Below are 17,069 nucleotides of genomic sequence, written 5' to 3' on the forward strand. Positions count from 1 at the left end.
TATGTCTTTTTTTTTGTTTTGTTTTGTTTTGTTTTGTTTTGTTTTGTTTTGTTTTGTTTTGTTTTGTTTTGTTTTGTTTTTGACTTTTGAAATCAGATTTATTCAGTGGTGGCTGGATTTGGGGATGGGTTCCAATCCACAATTGCCTGGCACATGTTAATTACTAATAAAGGTCAAATACAATGTCAGACCTAAAGCCACAGGAGGAGGGTGTAAAACGTTCAATTCAAAAGAGAACAATCATAGTTCAACAACATGGAACTTTACCTAGAGCTTAGCGTATTAAATTAGTAGTAACGAAACAACACATTGGGAATTTAAAGCAACGCCTGGTAGTTCCTTCCAACATATACATAAAGAGCATCAGAGAAGCTTTTGAATATCACCTATCTGCGCTATGGCCTTATCGGTCAGATGAATCAATGACAAAATGGGTCTCCATTCCGCACCCCGTCCTTATCTCTACATCAAACCTATGCCCAATTTCAAGTGAGAGTTTTAAGTGTCCACATTTCCTAAGCCACATTCAAGGAAATCACATCAATTCTGGATGCTGTCTTCATCTAGGGACGTAAAACTCCAGCAGGTTCAATACTGGCATCTCTCTTCTCTCAAACCCTTCACGCGTCCTTTAATCCCGTCGAATTTCGAATTCTCAGTGTTTTCTGTTGAGGTATGGTAACAGCCAATTCGAGGTGGACCTGTTTCTTCCTGATCACATTGGACTTGTGGTTGCCATTTGGGGTGGGTGTAGAAGATGGGGAAGTAGAGACGTTTCCTGGCCTGAGTCTCTAACAGTAGAGATGTAGAAGAGAGAGAGAGCCAGGAGACCAGCTGTGGACTGCAGGGAGCTGCCACCCCCTCTGGTGGTAGCATTACTTGGATTTGGGGAAGCAGAAATATTCTGGTTACCGGAAAATGGTGCAACAGATGTTTGGTTGCAGTAAATCTGCGTGGGTAGGAGCAGTGCCAGAAGCAGCAACCCCAGCCCTAGCCTGGCCACCATCGCTCTGCCCATGTCTGCTCCGTTGGCGTGTGGCGCGACTCTCTGGATGTTCGGTGCTTGGAGATCTGCTAGGCTTGCGAGGGCGCAGGCAAGGTGGGGAGCGCAGCCGGCCGGCGGGACCTTATATCCTGTTATGTCTTAAAAAGCCAATTTTTTAAGGTGCGATGAGCACATTCAACTATTTCTTGTTCCATGGGGTTATAAGGAATTCCAGTTTCGTGTTTGATGCCAAATTCTTTACAAAATAAAGTAAAATTTTTACTAGAATAGGATGGCCCGTTATCTGTCTTAATAAGTTTAGGCAATCCGATGTCATTAAAGGCTTGTAGACAATGATCAATTACGTTTTTAGAAGCCTCTCTTGTATGTAGAGAAGCAAAAAGAAATCTTGAACAAGTATCGATACAAACATGTATATATTTTAAAATTTAAATTCCGCATAATGAGTTATATCTATTTGCCAAATATGATTAGGCATAAGACCTCTAGGATTGACTCCTAAATGTGGCACTGGAGATAATGTAATACATTTAGGACAATGTTTTACAGTCATTCTTGATTGCTCTTTAGTGATCTTATGTTGGAGCCTTAAGGTGTGGCTAGAGAGATGAAACTTTTCATGATCACGTTTGGCCAAAGCAACAGGATCTGAAATTAAGGCTTCTCTTATTAGAGCTCTGTCAATGCAATCATTGCCTTCAGCTAGAGGCCCAGGAAGACCAGAGTGAGATCGTATGTGGCCAATATAAAACGGTTTTTTTTCGGGCAAGAATGATGTTTTGCAGTTTTGAAAACAAGGATCTTGACGGCGTATTAAAGTTAAATGTACCACAGGTCTCCAATAAGGGTACTGATTGTGTAATATGTAAACAATCAGTAAAGATATTAAAAGCCTCATGCACAGACTAAAAGACCTTCAGTACTGCTGTTAATTCGGCTAACTGAGTCGAAAGGCCAGGAGTCTTTATGATAACTTGTTGATTATTAATAAGATATCCAGCTTGCCCTTTAGAGGAGCCATCAGTAAAAATCAATAGAGCATTATATAAAGGCTGTAAGGAAGTCATCTTAGGAAATATCACCTCATGTACATTTAAAAATTTTATCAACCTATCTTGGGGGTAGTGGCTGTCTATAGTTCCATTAAACTCTATTTGTGCAAGCAACCAATCTGTATTATGTTGTTTAGCCAAGTGTCTTGACTTACGCTGTAAGGTTGAACAATAATAGCTGGCTCTTTGCCAAAATAAGTTAGTGCCTGCTTCCTTCTAGTGATAATCATCTGGGCCACTGTTTCATGATATGGCAAGATATTACGTTTAGGTTAAATCCTCAAATGTATCTACATTATAGGGAACTTTTGCCATAGCAGTCCTGTAGGAACATGAGTCGTATTAAAAATTAACAGATGCAACGGCAAGGAGTAATCTATATAAGTGACAAATTGTTCTTCAATAGATTTTTTTCACTAGCTGTAAGGCCAGCAATCTTCCTGAGGTTAGGGATCTAGGGGAGGTAGGATCAGAACTCTCTTTAAGAATATCAAATAAAGGTTTTAACTCCCCTGTAGTAAGCTTTAAATAGGGGCAAAGCCAATTAATATCACCTAAATATTTTTGAAAATCATTCATGGGCATGCACTCATTCTTAACATTTATGTTTATGATACTTTGTATCTTTGCAAGCAGGGACAAGTTGTCCTCCAAGAGGCTCCACCCAGAAGCTGACTCAGACAGATACAGACATCACAGACAAATAGTGTATGGAGCTTGGAGACTCTTATGGAAGAACAGGAGGAATGATTACAGACCATGAAAGGGATGGGAACTTCACAGAAAGACCAGCAGTGTCAACTAAGCTGGATCCTTAGGGCTTTCATAGTCTGAACCACCAACCAAAAAACATGCCTGGGCCTTCATGTGGGTCCCAAACAACTGGACTGATACCTTTCCCAAAACCTGTTGTCTGTATATAAGATATGTTTTTCAAGCTGCATTTTCTGGCCTCAGTGGAAGAGGAATCACTTAGCCTTGCCGAGACTTGAAGTGTTAGGAGCAGGGTATACTCAAGGGGAGGCCACACACTCAGAGGAGAAGAGGAGGGAAGGGAGTGATGGAAGAAGGATTGTAGGAGATGGAGACTGGGAGGGGGCAGTGAGCAGAATGAAAATGAATAAGCAAAAAATTGAAATTAAATTTTAAAAAGTCAAATAACTCAAATAACAGTAACTACATGAATAATAAATAATAAAGATAGATAGATGATTGATAGATAGATAGATAGATAGATAGATAGATAGATAGATAGATAGATGTCAGAAAACTGAAAAGATAGCTCAGCTTTTAGGAGAGCTTATTGCTTTTGCAGAATACCAGCTTTAGGTTCCCAACTACTATATCAAGTACTCACAACTGCCTGTAACTCCACTCCAGGGGCCCAACAGTGTGATCTCCATGTGTACCAGCCCATGCTCTGTACCTACATACTCAGGGAGATACACAGAAACACACATATGCACACACACTAAAAACAATCAAATCAATTATTCTGTTTAATTTGCTTAATACTAAAAGTTAGGTATTGAATATTGGCAAGAGCAAATCTGCTAAAGAGTTAGTGATGAGGGTAACACTGTGGGGGAATTAGTAGTTCCTGTAGAATTTCCTGTTGAAGCTACAGAAGTCCTGTGGCTTGTGTTCAAATGAGTTTGTTGCAATCCAAAATTTCTCATTTGCTTCCTGGACATAGGCTCAAAACAAAGGTATTTTCCAATGTTGATCCTAACCCCTAAAATAATAATCCAAAGTATAACACTGCTACAAAGGTAATATACATTTTTCATTAGAGTGACAGAAACCTGACAGGATATATTAATTAATTTTTAATTGGAGTCAATACTGTCAATTTTCTAGAAATAGTTTCAAATATTAAGCATATCCACTGTAAGTTTCCTTAGATGATATGAAATACTTCCTTAAATTCCTTTCTTAAAAATATCCCCCCCCCCAAAAAAAAAGCTGGGCATGGTGGTGCACGCCTTTAATCTCAGCACTTGGGAGGCAGAGGCAGGCAGATTTCTGAGTTCGAGGCCAGCCTGGTCTACAGAGTGAGTTCCAGGACAGCCAGGGACAGAGAAAAAATAATAATAATAATAATTCAACTTTACATTCTGGTATTAAGATTTAAATAATTACTAAACATATTTAGTACCTAAGGTATATTATATTTTATATATGAGTGTTCCTTCCATAAAACAATACCATTAAATTTCATTCTTCCTTAATCTTATGAAAGACACATATTGCCATCATTCAACTCAATGTGGTGACTTAGCCCTGGTGAAGAAATAGACAAAATTCTGATTTGTAATAAATGACTATAAATGAATGCCATTAAAAATTTTTAATTAAGTAAAAATATTACTTTTCTTTAATTTTATTTAATCTATTTAACAGTCAAGATCTTATTCACCACCCAATCCACCCTCTGACTATTCCACATCTCATACCTCCCCCTACCCCGTTTCTCCATGAGGACGCCCCACCCCCACCCCCATCACCCCAACAGACCTCCCCACTCTTTGGAACCTTCAGTCTCTTGATTGTTAGATTCATCTTCTCTGACTGAGTCCAGCCAAGCATTCCTCTGCTGTATATGTGTTAGGGGCCTCATATCAGCTGCTGTATGCCCCTTGGTTGGTGGTCAAGTGTCTGAAAGATATTGGGGTACAGGTCAGTTGAGACTGCTGGTCCTCCTACAGAATTGCCCTTCTCCTCCACTTCCTCACGCCTTCCCAAATTCAACCACAGGGGTTAGCAGCTTCTATCTATTCATTGGGTTCAAATATCTGCATCTGAATCCTTTAGCTGCTTAGTGGGCCTCTCATGCTAGACTCCTGTCTGTAAGCACACCGTGGCATCAATAATAGTGAAAGGCCTTGGAGCCTCCCCTTGAGCTGGATCCCAATTTGGGTCTGTCACTGAACCTCCTTTCCCTTAGGCTCTTCTCCATTTTTGTCCCTGTACTTCTTTCAGACAGGAACAATTCTGAGTCAGAATTTTTGACTATGGGATGGCAACCCCATTCCTCTACTTGATACCCTGTCTTTCTACTGGAGGTGGGTTCTACAAGTTCCCACTCCCCACTGTTGGGCATGTTGCTGGACCGTCTTTTCCTCAGGTTCCTCTACATTTCCATCTCTGTAATTCTTTCAGGCAGGAAAAATTATGGGTCAGAGTTTTGACTGTGGAATAGCAACCTCGTCCCTCACTTGCTGTCCTGTCTTTCTACTGGAGGTGGGCTCTACAAGTTCCCTCTCCCCACTGTAAGGCATTTCATCTAGGGTCTCTCCCTTTGAATCCTGAGAGTCTCTCACCTCCCAGGACTCTGGTACATTCTAGAGGGTACCCCCACCTCATACCTTCCAAAGTTGCCTGTTTCCATTCTTTCTGCTGGCCCTCAGGGCTTCACTTCCCCACCCACAGTACCTGATCATGTTCCCTTTTCCCCTCCAAGCCTCCTCTCCTATCCAAGTCCCTTCCTCCCTCTATCCCTCATGATTGCTTTCTTCACCCTCCCAAGTGGGATTGAGGCAACCTCACTCTGGACTTTATTAACCTTCTTGAGTTCTGTGGATTGTATTCTGTACTTTATAGTATTTTCCTGTTTGAAATTACTTTGTAAAAAAGGAGGAAGGGAGGCTAGGGTGTAGAACAGTTGGTAGGATACTTGACTATAATATACAAAGTCATTTATTTTAGCCTCAATGATGTATGAACTAGACATGTTAAGGCACAACAGTAACCCTAATGCTCAGGAAGTGTATATAGAAGGACATGTAGTTTAAGGCCACAGTCAGCCACACAGTAAGACAGTGACTTTGCAGCTAGCCATGGCTATGTAATATCTCATCTCAAGCAAAACAAAACAATTAAATGTGGGGAGAAATAATATGTTCATTTCTTTTTCTTATGATTAATTTTTGAAATATAAGTTATATTCTCATATGATATATCCCAAATAGAGTTCTCTCTCTCTCTCTTCCTCTCTCTCTTATCATACCTTTTTCTCCACACATTGCATAGTATCTGATCCACTCTATTGTAATCTCTCATGAGGAAATAACAGTTGTATGCAAGGTAACCCAAAACAAAACAAAACAAAAAACAGAAGGAAAACTGTCCAGAGAGAAGGCACAAAACCAGAGGTCCCTTGTTCAAATACTCTGGAATAATAGAAACACTAAACTGAAAGGTGATATGTTTGAATGTGTGTCTGTGTGTGTGTGTCTGTGTGTGTATGTATCTATGTATGTATGTATGTATGTATGTATGTATGTATGTATGTATGTATGTGTTAGCACGTGCAGAGGGCTTGATGCAGATCCATGCAGGGTTCTGTGCTTATTGCTTCATAGCTGCTAGTTCATATGACCTTTGTTCACTTCATCGATTTAGAAATATGACCTTTGTTCACTTCATCGATTTAGAAAGCCTTTATTTCTGGTGTTCTCCATCCTCTCTAGCATTTGCAGTCCTTCTGCCTTCCCTTCTACAGGATTCCTGAGTTCTGAAGGGAGGAATTTGTTGGAGATATTCCATTAGGTCTGCTTGTTCTAGGCCTCTCTCTATCTACATAAAATCTGGCTGTGTGTCTCTGCTTTCATTCTTTCTGCTGCATATGGAAGCTTTATTGATTATGGTTGATTTAGCACTGATATATGAGTATAGAAGAATATCATTAAGAGACATCACACACACACACACACACACAAACGTAGTGGTATTTAGTTTTGTCCTAGTTATTTCAGTTACTTAGTCTCTCATTCTTGGTCACCTAGGATGTATCACGTATAGAGTCCATCTTATGGTGTGAGCTTTAAATCAAATTAGTTATTATTTGTTTGCTTCCACAAGCTTTGTGCTACCATTGTCCTAACATATCTTCCAATATTTTCTGTAGATTAAGTTCATTTCTTTATAATAATATATAATAAAAAATTCTTCTAAAGAAGATCATGGTACACAGTGCACATATAATCAGTTGCCTCCAGCAGCTAATTATTGTATTTAAAGACTGAACATAAAGTTACCAAGTTGTTTAAACCCTAAAGTTATGCATGTAATTTTGATGGAGGTCAGTTGGTCATGTTTCATTCAAGGTTGTGGTGGGATAATTAGGAGATATATCTCCATGACATGATGGTGACTCTTAATTGGTCTCTCCAAAGACACCTCAAGGTAAATCTTTGATCAGAATTTTTATGCAAGTAAAATAGATTACCATTGAGATGGTTCTTGGCAGAAGGGCTAAATTCCTAAGGAAAACTGATGGGATAGTATTATTCATATCACATTTTCTAGTTCTGACCTGTTAAATTTGAAAACTCTAATCTTATTTGTTGTGAGCGATAGCAGAGGGATGTTTGTTTATTTGCTTGCTTACTTGATTTTCATTTGTTTGTTTTTTATCAGTTTTGGTATTGTTTCTTTTTGAGGTAAATGGGAAACTTTGCTAAATAAAATATTTATGCCGGGCATGGTGGCACACGCCTTTAATCCCAACACTCGGGAGGCAGAGGCAGGTTAATTTCTGAGTTCGAGGCCATCCTGGTCTACAAAGTGAGTTCCAGGACAGCCAGGGCTATACAGAGAATTCCTGTCTCGAAAAACAAAGAAACAAACAAAAAACAAACAAACAAACAAATGACAATTTATGAGAATCAATAAAGGGGAATCTCAGATACTTAAGTAACCCAGACTCTAACATTTCATATCCTAGTGACCCAACAGCAAGGGGGAATAAATGGGACTCAAAACTCTGAGGATAAATTTATTGTTCTGATACTATAAATCTATCCTGGCAAAACCCCTAAAGGTACTTCATAAGCCATGAAACTAAATTGGATACTATTTTCAAAATCAGATAATTAGAACAATTTTGCTTGCTTAGAAATCATACACCAAACTTACAAACACTACAGCAGCATTGGGGCAAAAGTCCTGAAATCCTTTGGATGGTCAAACCAACCTTTAATGGAAAGTCTGCCTTACTTAGATATTTGTTGGAAATAATATAAAATTATGGTACTTTATGACTATTAGTCCTCAATTGATGAACATAGTCTGTAAATTCTGATATTCCTGAGAAAATAAGAATGGTTGAGCAAACCTCCAGTGTTATTGAAAATGACCAGGGTTAGAAATCTCGAAACATTGTCCCACCCCAAACAGTGCAGAAGTACCTTAGGGAGGAATCAGTGTACATACTCTAATGAGAATAGGCATTGCATGAGACATTACACCAAACTCTCAAACAGTATGAGCTGGCTTGAAAAACAGCCAAAGTGCCAGATGATAGGAGTTAATGATGTCTTTGCAGAGATCCAAGGATGCCTAAGGGCTTCCATGACCCTTTCAGCTCCAATAATGATTTCTTCTACAGGAGTTCTGGGTAAAACTGACAATAGAGAAAAAACACCATAAGCTTCCTGCTCACAACGGGTACTAAATAGTTAGCTTCCATGGCTCATTCAACAAAAGAGACTAACCAGACTTCACCTGTTAGCTTGATGACAGCTGCTAGTAGTGCATAAACCTGAAGATTTTTGTAGTTACAATGATAGAGAAATATTCAACGGCTTAATAACCCTCTTTTAAAGGGGAAAAATATGTGAGCAAAAGTGTCAGTTCAGTCAGCTCTGCATGTCTGTATGATGTTAATTCAGGAAAAGCAGTCAGAGGGTGAGTCAGCATCCCACATAAAAATAAAATCATTATCCTAGCACTCTGCACTGGTGGGAATCCAGGATTAAAAACAAACAAACAAGCAAGCAAACACACAAACAGGACTGCATGACTGTGAAGGAATTGGAATTTGTAACCATAAAACAGTTGAAAGGATACTCATTATTTTATAAGACTCTTGGGGAATTTTAATTAAATCGTATTATAATAGTCCTATTCTTACTGTAATCTGATTGGCATAATTTTGTTCAAGACTTAACACTATGAAATACTTTGTATAATATAATCATACCACAGTTCCTAATTTTTATGAGCAGAAGAAAACAATTCAATCACTTTTCTCTATCTAAATGATACAATTACAAAAATGTAGCGAGAAAAGCACCTGGGCAGCTGAGGCGCAGGGTCTGCTGACACTCGCCAGCTACCCACAACACCCACCACAGGATCTTAAGACTTCTGGTGAGTGGAGCACAGCTTCTGCTCCAATCCAATTGCACGGGACCTGAGACTGCATTAGTTAGGGAAGCAGAAACCGGCCTGAGTAGGGCCACAGGCCTCATCCGGCCGGATCAGCACTGGGGTAGCGGGAGCACAGGGTTGCCTGACACCCGCCAGCTACCCACGACCCCCGCCACAGGATTTTGGGACTGCTGGTGAGTGGAACACAGCTTCTGCTCCAGTCCAATCACGCGGGACCTGAGACTGCTCTGGTTGGGGAGAGAGAAATCCGGCCTACATAGGGCCACAACCCTCTTCCGGTCAGAAAAGCACCTGGGCAGCTGGGGCGCAGGGTCGGCTGACACTCACCAGCTACCCACAACACCCACCACAGGATCTTAAGACTTCTGGAGAGTGGAACACAGCTTCTGCTCCAATCCAATTGCACGCAGGACCAGAGACTGCATTAGTTAGGGAAGCAGAAAAACGGCCTGAGTAGGACCACAGGCCTCTTCCGGCTGGACCAGCACCTGGGTACCATCAGCTACCCACGACCCCCGCCACAGGATTTAGAGACTGCTGGTGAGTGGAACACAGCTTCTGCTCCAATCTTTAAACAGTGACAACGATAACAACTAACCCCAGAGATTACCAGATGGCGAAAGGTAAACGTAATAATCTTACTAACAGAAACCAAGACCACTCACCATCATCAGAACCCAGCACCCCCACTTCACCCAGTCCAGGGCACCCCAACACACCGGAAAAGCTAGACACGGATTTAAAAGCATATCTCCTGATGATGATAGAGGACTTCAAGAAGCACTTTAATAACACACTTAAAGAAATGCAGGAGAACACTGCTAAAAAGGCAGAAGACAATAAAGAGGAAGCACAAAAATCCCTTAAAGAATTGCAGGAGAACACTGCTAAAGAGTTACAAATCCTTAAAGAAAAACACGATAACATAATCAAACAGGTAGAAGTCCTTACAGAAAAACAGGAAAACACATCCAAACAGATGATGGAAATGAACAAAACCATACTAGACCTAAAAAGGGAAGTAGACACAATAAAGAAAACCCAAAATGAGGCAACACTGGAGATAGAAACCCTAGGAAAGAAATCTGGAACCATAGATACGAGCATCAGCAACAGAATACAAGAGATGGAAGAGAGAATCTCAGGTGCAGAAGATTCCATAGAGAACATCAGCATAAAAATCAAGGAAAATGGAAAATGCAAAAAGATCCTAACTCAAAACATCCAAGAAATACAGGACACAATGAGAAGACCAAACCTACGGATAATAGGAGTGGATGAGAATGAAGATTTTCAACTCAAAGGACCAGCAAACATCTTCAACAAAATTATAGAAGAAAACTTCCCAAATCTAGAGAAAGAGATGCCCATGAACATACAAGAAGCCTACAGAACTCAAAATAGACTGGACCAGAAAAGAAATACCTCCCGACACATAATAATCAGAGCAACAAATGCTCTAAATAAAGATAGAATACTAAAAGCAGTAAGAGAAAAAGGCCAAGTAACATATAAAGGCAATCCTATCAGAATTACACCAGATTTTTCACCAGAGACTATGAAAGCCAGAAGATCCTGGACGGATGTTATACAGACACTAAAAGAACACAAATTCCAGCCCAGGCTACTATACCCAGCCAAACTCTCAATTAACATAGATGGAGAAACCAAAGTATTCCACGACAAAACCAAATTCACACATTATCTCTCCACGAATCCAGTCCTTCAAAGGATAATAACAGAAAAAAACCAATACAAGGACAGGAACCACGCCCTAGAAACAACAAGAAGGTAATCCCTCAACAAACCTAAAAGAAGACAGCCACAAGAACAAAATGCCAACTTTAACAACAAAAATAACAGGAAACAACAATTACTTTTCCTTAATATCTCTTAATATCAATGGACTCAACTCCCCGATAAAAAGACATAGACTAACAAACTGGCTACACAAACAAGACCCAACATTTTGCTGCTTACAGGAAACTCATCTCAGAGAAAAGGATAGACACTACCTCAGAATGAAAGGCTGGAAAACAATTTTCCAAGCAAATGGCATGAAGAAACAAGCTGGAGTAGCCATTCTAATATCTGATAAGATTGACTACCAACCCAAAGTCATTAAAAAAGACAGGGAGGGACACTTCATACTCATCAAAGGTAAAATCCTCCAAGAGGAACTATCAATCCTGAATATCTATGCTCCAAATACAAAGGCAGCCACATTCATTAAAAAAAACTTTAGTAAAGCTCAAAGCACACATTGCACCTCATACAATAATAGTGGGAGACTTCAACACACCACTTTCACCAATGGACAGATCATGGAAACAGAAACTAAACAGGGACACAGTGAAACTAAGAGAAATTATGAATCAAATGGATCTGGCAGATATCTACAGAACATTCTATCCTAAAACAAAAGGATATACCTTCTTCTCAGCACCTCATGGTACCTTCTCCAAAATTGACCACATAATTGGTCACAAAGCAGGCCTCAACAGATACAAAAATATTGAAATTGTCCCATGCATCCTATCAGATCACCATGGACTAAGGCTGATCTTCAATAACAAAATAAATAATAGAAAGCCAACCTTCACGTGGAAACTGAACAACACTCTTCTCAATGATACCTTGGTCAAGGAAGGAATAAAGAAAGAAATTAAGGACTTTTTAGAGTTCAATGAAAATGAAGCCACAACATACCCAAACTTATGGGACGCAATGAAAGCATTTCTAAGAGGAAAACTCATAGCTCTGAGTGCCTCCAAAAGGAAACTAGAGAGAGCACACATTAGCAGCTTGACAACACACCTAAAAGCACTAGAACAAAAGGAAGCAAATTCACCCAAGAGGAGTAGAAAGCAGGAAATAATCAAACTCAGGGGTGAAATCAACCAAGTGGAAACAAGAAAAACTATTCAAAGAATCAACCAATCAAGTAGCTGGTTCTTTGAGAAAATCAACAAGATAGATAAACCCTTAGCCAGACTCACTAGAGGGCACAGGGAAAGCATCCTAATTAACAAAATCAGAAATGAAAAAGGAGACATAACAACAGATCCTGAAGACATCCAAAACACCATCAGATCCTTCTACCAAAGGCTATACTCAACAAAACTGGAGAACCTGGATGAAATGGAGAAGTTCCTAGACAGATACCAGGTACCAAAGTTGAATCAAGATCAGGTTAATGATCTAAACAGCCCTATATCCCCCAAAGAAATAGAAGCAGTCATTAATAGTCTCCCAACTAAAAAAAGCCCAGGACCAGATGGGTTTAGTGCAGAGTTCTATCAGACCTTCAAAGAAGATCTAATCCCAGTTCTTCACAAACTATTCCACAAAATAGAAACAGAAGGTACTCTACCCAACTCATTCTATGAAGCCACAATTACTCTGATACCTAAACCACAAAAAGACCCAACAAAGATAGAAAACTTCAGACCAATATCCCTTATGAATATTGATGCAAAAATCCTCAATAAAGTTCTTGCTAACCGAATCCAAGAACACATCAAAACAATCATCCATCCTGACCAAGTAGGTTTCATCCCAGGGATGCAGGGATGGTTCAATATATGGAAATCCATCAACGTAATCCAGTATATAAACAAACTCAAAGACAAAAACCACATGGTCATCTCCTTAGATGCGGAAAAATCATTTGACAAGATCCAACACCCATTCATGATAAAAGTCTTGGAAAGATCAGGAATTCAAGGCCCATACCTAAACATGATAAAAGCAATCTACAGCAAACCAGTAGCCAACATCAAAGTAAATGGTGAGAAGCTTGAAGCAATCCCTCTAAAATCAGGGACTAGACAAGGCTGTCCACTTTCTCCATACCTATTCAACATTGTACTTGAAGTCCTAGCCAGAGCAATTCGACAACAAAAGGAGATCAAAGGGATACAAATTGGAAAAGATGAAGTCAAAATATCACTTTTTGCAGATGATATGATAGTATATATAAGTGACCCTAAAAATTCCACCAGAGAACTCCTAAGCCTGATAAACAGCTTCGGTGAAGTAGCTGGATATAAAATTACTCAAACAAATCAATGGCCTTTCTCTACACAAAGAATAAACAGGCTGAGAAAGAAATTAGGGAGACAACACCCTTCTCAATAGTCACAAATAATATAAAATATCTTGGCGTGACTCTAACTAAGGAAGTGAAAGATCTGTATAATAAAAACTTCAAGTCTCTGAAGAAAGAAATTATAGAAGATCTCAGAAGATGGAAAGATCTCCCATGCTCATGGATTGGCAGGATCAACATTGTAAAAATGGCTATCTTGCCAAAAGCAATCTACAGATTCAATGCAATCCCCATCAAAATTCCAAATCAATTCTTCAACGAATTAGAAAGTGCAATCTGCAAATTCATCTGGAATAACAAAAAACCTAGGATAGCAAAAACTCTTCTCAAGGATAAAAGAACCTCTGGTGGAATCACCATGCCAGACCTAAAGCTTTACTACAGAGCAATTGTGATAAAAACTGCATGGTACTGGTATAGTGACAGACAAATAGACCAATGGAATAGAATTGAAGACCCAGAAATGAACCCACACACCTATGGTCACTTGATCTTCGACAAGGGAGCTAAAAACATCCAGTGGAAGAAAGACAGCATTTTCAACAAATGGTGCTGGCACAACTGGTTGTTAACATGTAGAAGAATGCGAATCGATCCATTCCTATCTCCTTGTACTAAGGTCAAGTCTAAGTGGATCAAGGAACTTCACATAAAACCAGAGACACTGAAACTTATAGAGGAGAAAGTGGGGAAAAGCCTTGAAGATATGGGCACAGGGGAAAAATTCCTGAATAGAACAGTAATGGCTTGTGCTGTAAGATCGAGAATTGACAAGTGGGACCTCATGAAACTACAAAGCTTCTGCAAGGCTAAAGACACCATCAATAAGACAAAAAAACCACCAACAGATTGGGAAAGGATCTTCACCTATCCTAAATCAGATAAGGGACTAATATCCAATATATATAAAGAACTCAAGAAGGTGGACTCCAGAAAGTCAAATAACCCCATTAAAAAATGGGGCTCAGAACTGAACAAAGAATTCTCACCTGAGGAATACCGAATGGCAGAGAAGCACCTGAAAAAATGCTCAACATCCTTAATCATCAGGGAAATGCAAATCAAAACAACCCTGAGATTCCACCTCACACCAGTCAGAATGTCTAAGTTCAAAAATTAAGGTGACAGCAGATGCTGGCGAGGATGTGGAGAAAGAGGAACACTCCTCCATTGTTGGTGGGATTGCAAGCTTGTACAACCACTCTGGAAATCAGTCTGGCGGTTCCTCAGAAAATTGGACATAGTACTACCAGAGGATCCAGCAATACCTCTCCTGGGCATATATCCAGAAGATGTCCCAACTGGTAAGAAGGACACATGCTCCACTATGTTCATAGCAGCCCTATTTATAATAGCCAGAAGCTGGAAAGAACCCAGATGTCCCTCAACAGAGGAATGGATACAGAAATTATGGTACATTTACACAATGGAGTACTACTCAGCTATTAAAAAGAATGAATTTATGAAATTCCTAGCCAAATGGATGGACCTGGAGGGCATCATCTTGAGTGAAGTAACACAATCACAAAAGAACTCACACAATATGTATTCATTGATAAGTGGATATTAGCCCAAAACTTAGGAGACCCAAGATATAAGATACAATTTGATAAACGCATGAAACTCAAGAAGAATGAAGACCAAAGTGTGGACACTGTGCACCTTCTTAGAATTGGGAACAAAACACCCAGGGAAGGAGTTACAGAGACAAAGTTCGTAGCTGTGATGAAAGGATGGACCATTTAGAGACTGCTGTATCCAGGGATCCGTCCCATAATCAGCTTCTAAACGCTGACACCATTGCATACACTAGCAAGATTTTGCTGAAAGGACCCAAATATAGCTGTCTCTTATGAGACGATGCTGGGGCCTAGCAAACACAGGAGTGGATGTTCACAGTCAGCTATTGGATGTATCACAGGGCTCCCAATGGAGAAGCTAGAGAAAGTACCCAAGGAGCTAAAGGGATCTGCAACCCTATTGTTGGAACAACATGATGTACTAACCAGAACCCTGGAGCTCTTGTCTCTAGCTGCATATGTATCGAAAGATGGCCTAGTCGGCCATCAATGGAAAGAGAGGCCCATTGGACTTGCAAACTTTATATGCCCCAATATAGGGGAATGCCAGGGCCAAAAGAATGGGAATGGGTGGGTAGGGAAGTGGGGGGCGCTATGGCGGACTTTTGGGATAGTATTGGAAATGTAATTGAGGAAAATATGTAATAAAAATATTAAAAAAAATGTAGCTTGACAGGCATTTTTCTGTCAATTAAAAAGAACAGGAGTATAAAAGTTAATACTTTCAGCCGGGCGTGGTGGCGCACGCCTTTGATCCCAGCACTCGGGAGGCAGAGGCAGGTGAATTTCTGAGTTCGAGGCCAGCCTGGTCTACAGAGTGAGTTCCAGGACAACCAGGGCTATACAGAGAAACCCTGTCTCAAAAAAAAAAAGTTAATACTTTCAATAATCATAGGTCGTATTGATTGACAAGTTGAGATTTGGAACTATCTAGGAGACAAACCTATAGATATGACTATGAGGGAGATTGTAGATTAGGTTAATTCACTGAGAAGACCCATGTTAAATATGAATAGCAACATTATTGCAGCTGAGAGGATGAACTGGATAAAAAAGAGAGAAAGTGATCTGAGCAACAACATTCATCTTTCTCTCATTACAAACTGTGTATGCACTGTGGCCATTCACAGCAATGTTTGCTGTAGCCTTACATTTTTCAAAACTTACTTTAATAAGGGTTCTCAAACACCTCGATTTCACCAGATATTTTGTAATTGAAATTAAAAAATAATACAGAAACTTTCTACTAAACAGCAGGGGGGTTTTGTTTGTTTGTTTGTTTTGGTTTTTGGTTTTTTTGTTTTGTTTTGTTTTGTTTTCGTTTTTGACTCAACTGACCAGGTTATTAATGGACCTTTTGAATTTGCTCTGGAACATGCTCTTGAATAGAAAAAGCCCTCCAAATAAAGACAATACTTAATAAGCACTTTATGTGCAAGTCTGGAAGATCAGGATCAGAGTGGAATGTCAAGAACAGAGATTTAGAGATTTAGTCATAATCTTTTATAGAGTAATGAGGACATAGTTGACATAGTTTGTAATTTTGCTAGTCTTTTATTTTTATTATATATAGTATTTTTATTTATATAATATTATTTATCTTGTTTTCTTTTTCTTTATTCTTTTCTCATATAATACATTCTTAACACAGCCTCCTCTTCCTCCTCCCCTCCTCCCAGTTCCACTCCTGAATATACCTCCATTCTGTCCCAGATTCACTGCTTCTCTGTCTCCTATCACAAATGAACAGGACTCACTGTGATAAACATAGCATAACAAGACACAACAAGACTAGGCATAAGCCCTCAGATCAAGACTGGACAAGGAAACCTAGTGGCAGGAAAGAATTTTTGCCCATGTCATGGGAACTTTGTGTCTGAATTTAAATGTGATAGAATAATTTGAGAGCACCATTCATGGTTAATGGTCATTGCTCTAATTTAGATCAACAACAAGCAAAACCAGAAAGACAAAATAATATGAAACTTGGCATGGAAGAACTTATAAGACAATTTAGATGTTTTGTTTAGAGGAATCAACTGGGGCCAAAATATATTCTGTAATTTATTTATATTTTAACTAGTACCATTAAAGACAAGCATTGAACCATTGCAATGTTGCTGAGGGCCCAAGTTCCTATCTTT

At 39.4% G+C, this 17,069-nt stretch overlaps 1 pseudogene; it reads right to left on the reverse strand.

Moving 5' to 3' along the window:
- Window positions 1-616: 616 nt before the first annotated feature.
- On the reverse strand, window positions 617-1,079 carry LOC110303349 (signal transducer CD24 pseudogene; annotated as a pseudogene).
- Window positions 1,080-17,069: the final 15,990 nt, after the last annotated feature.

The sequence above is a fragment of the Mus caroli genome, unplaced genomic scaffold (assembly GCF_978045245.1).
Source record: "Mus caroli unplaced genomic scaffold, Mus_caroli_1 scaffold_1, whole genome shotgun sequence".
Taxonomy (NCBI): domain Eukaryota; kingdom Metazoa; phylum Chordata; class Mammalia; order Rodentia; family Muridae; genus Mus; species Mus caroli.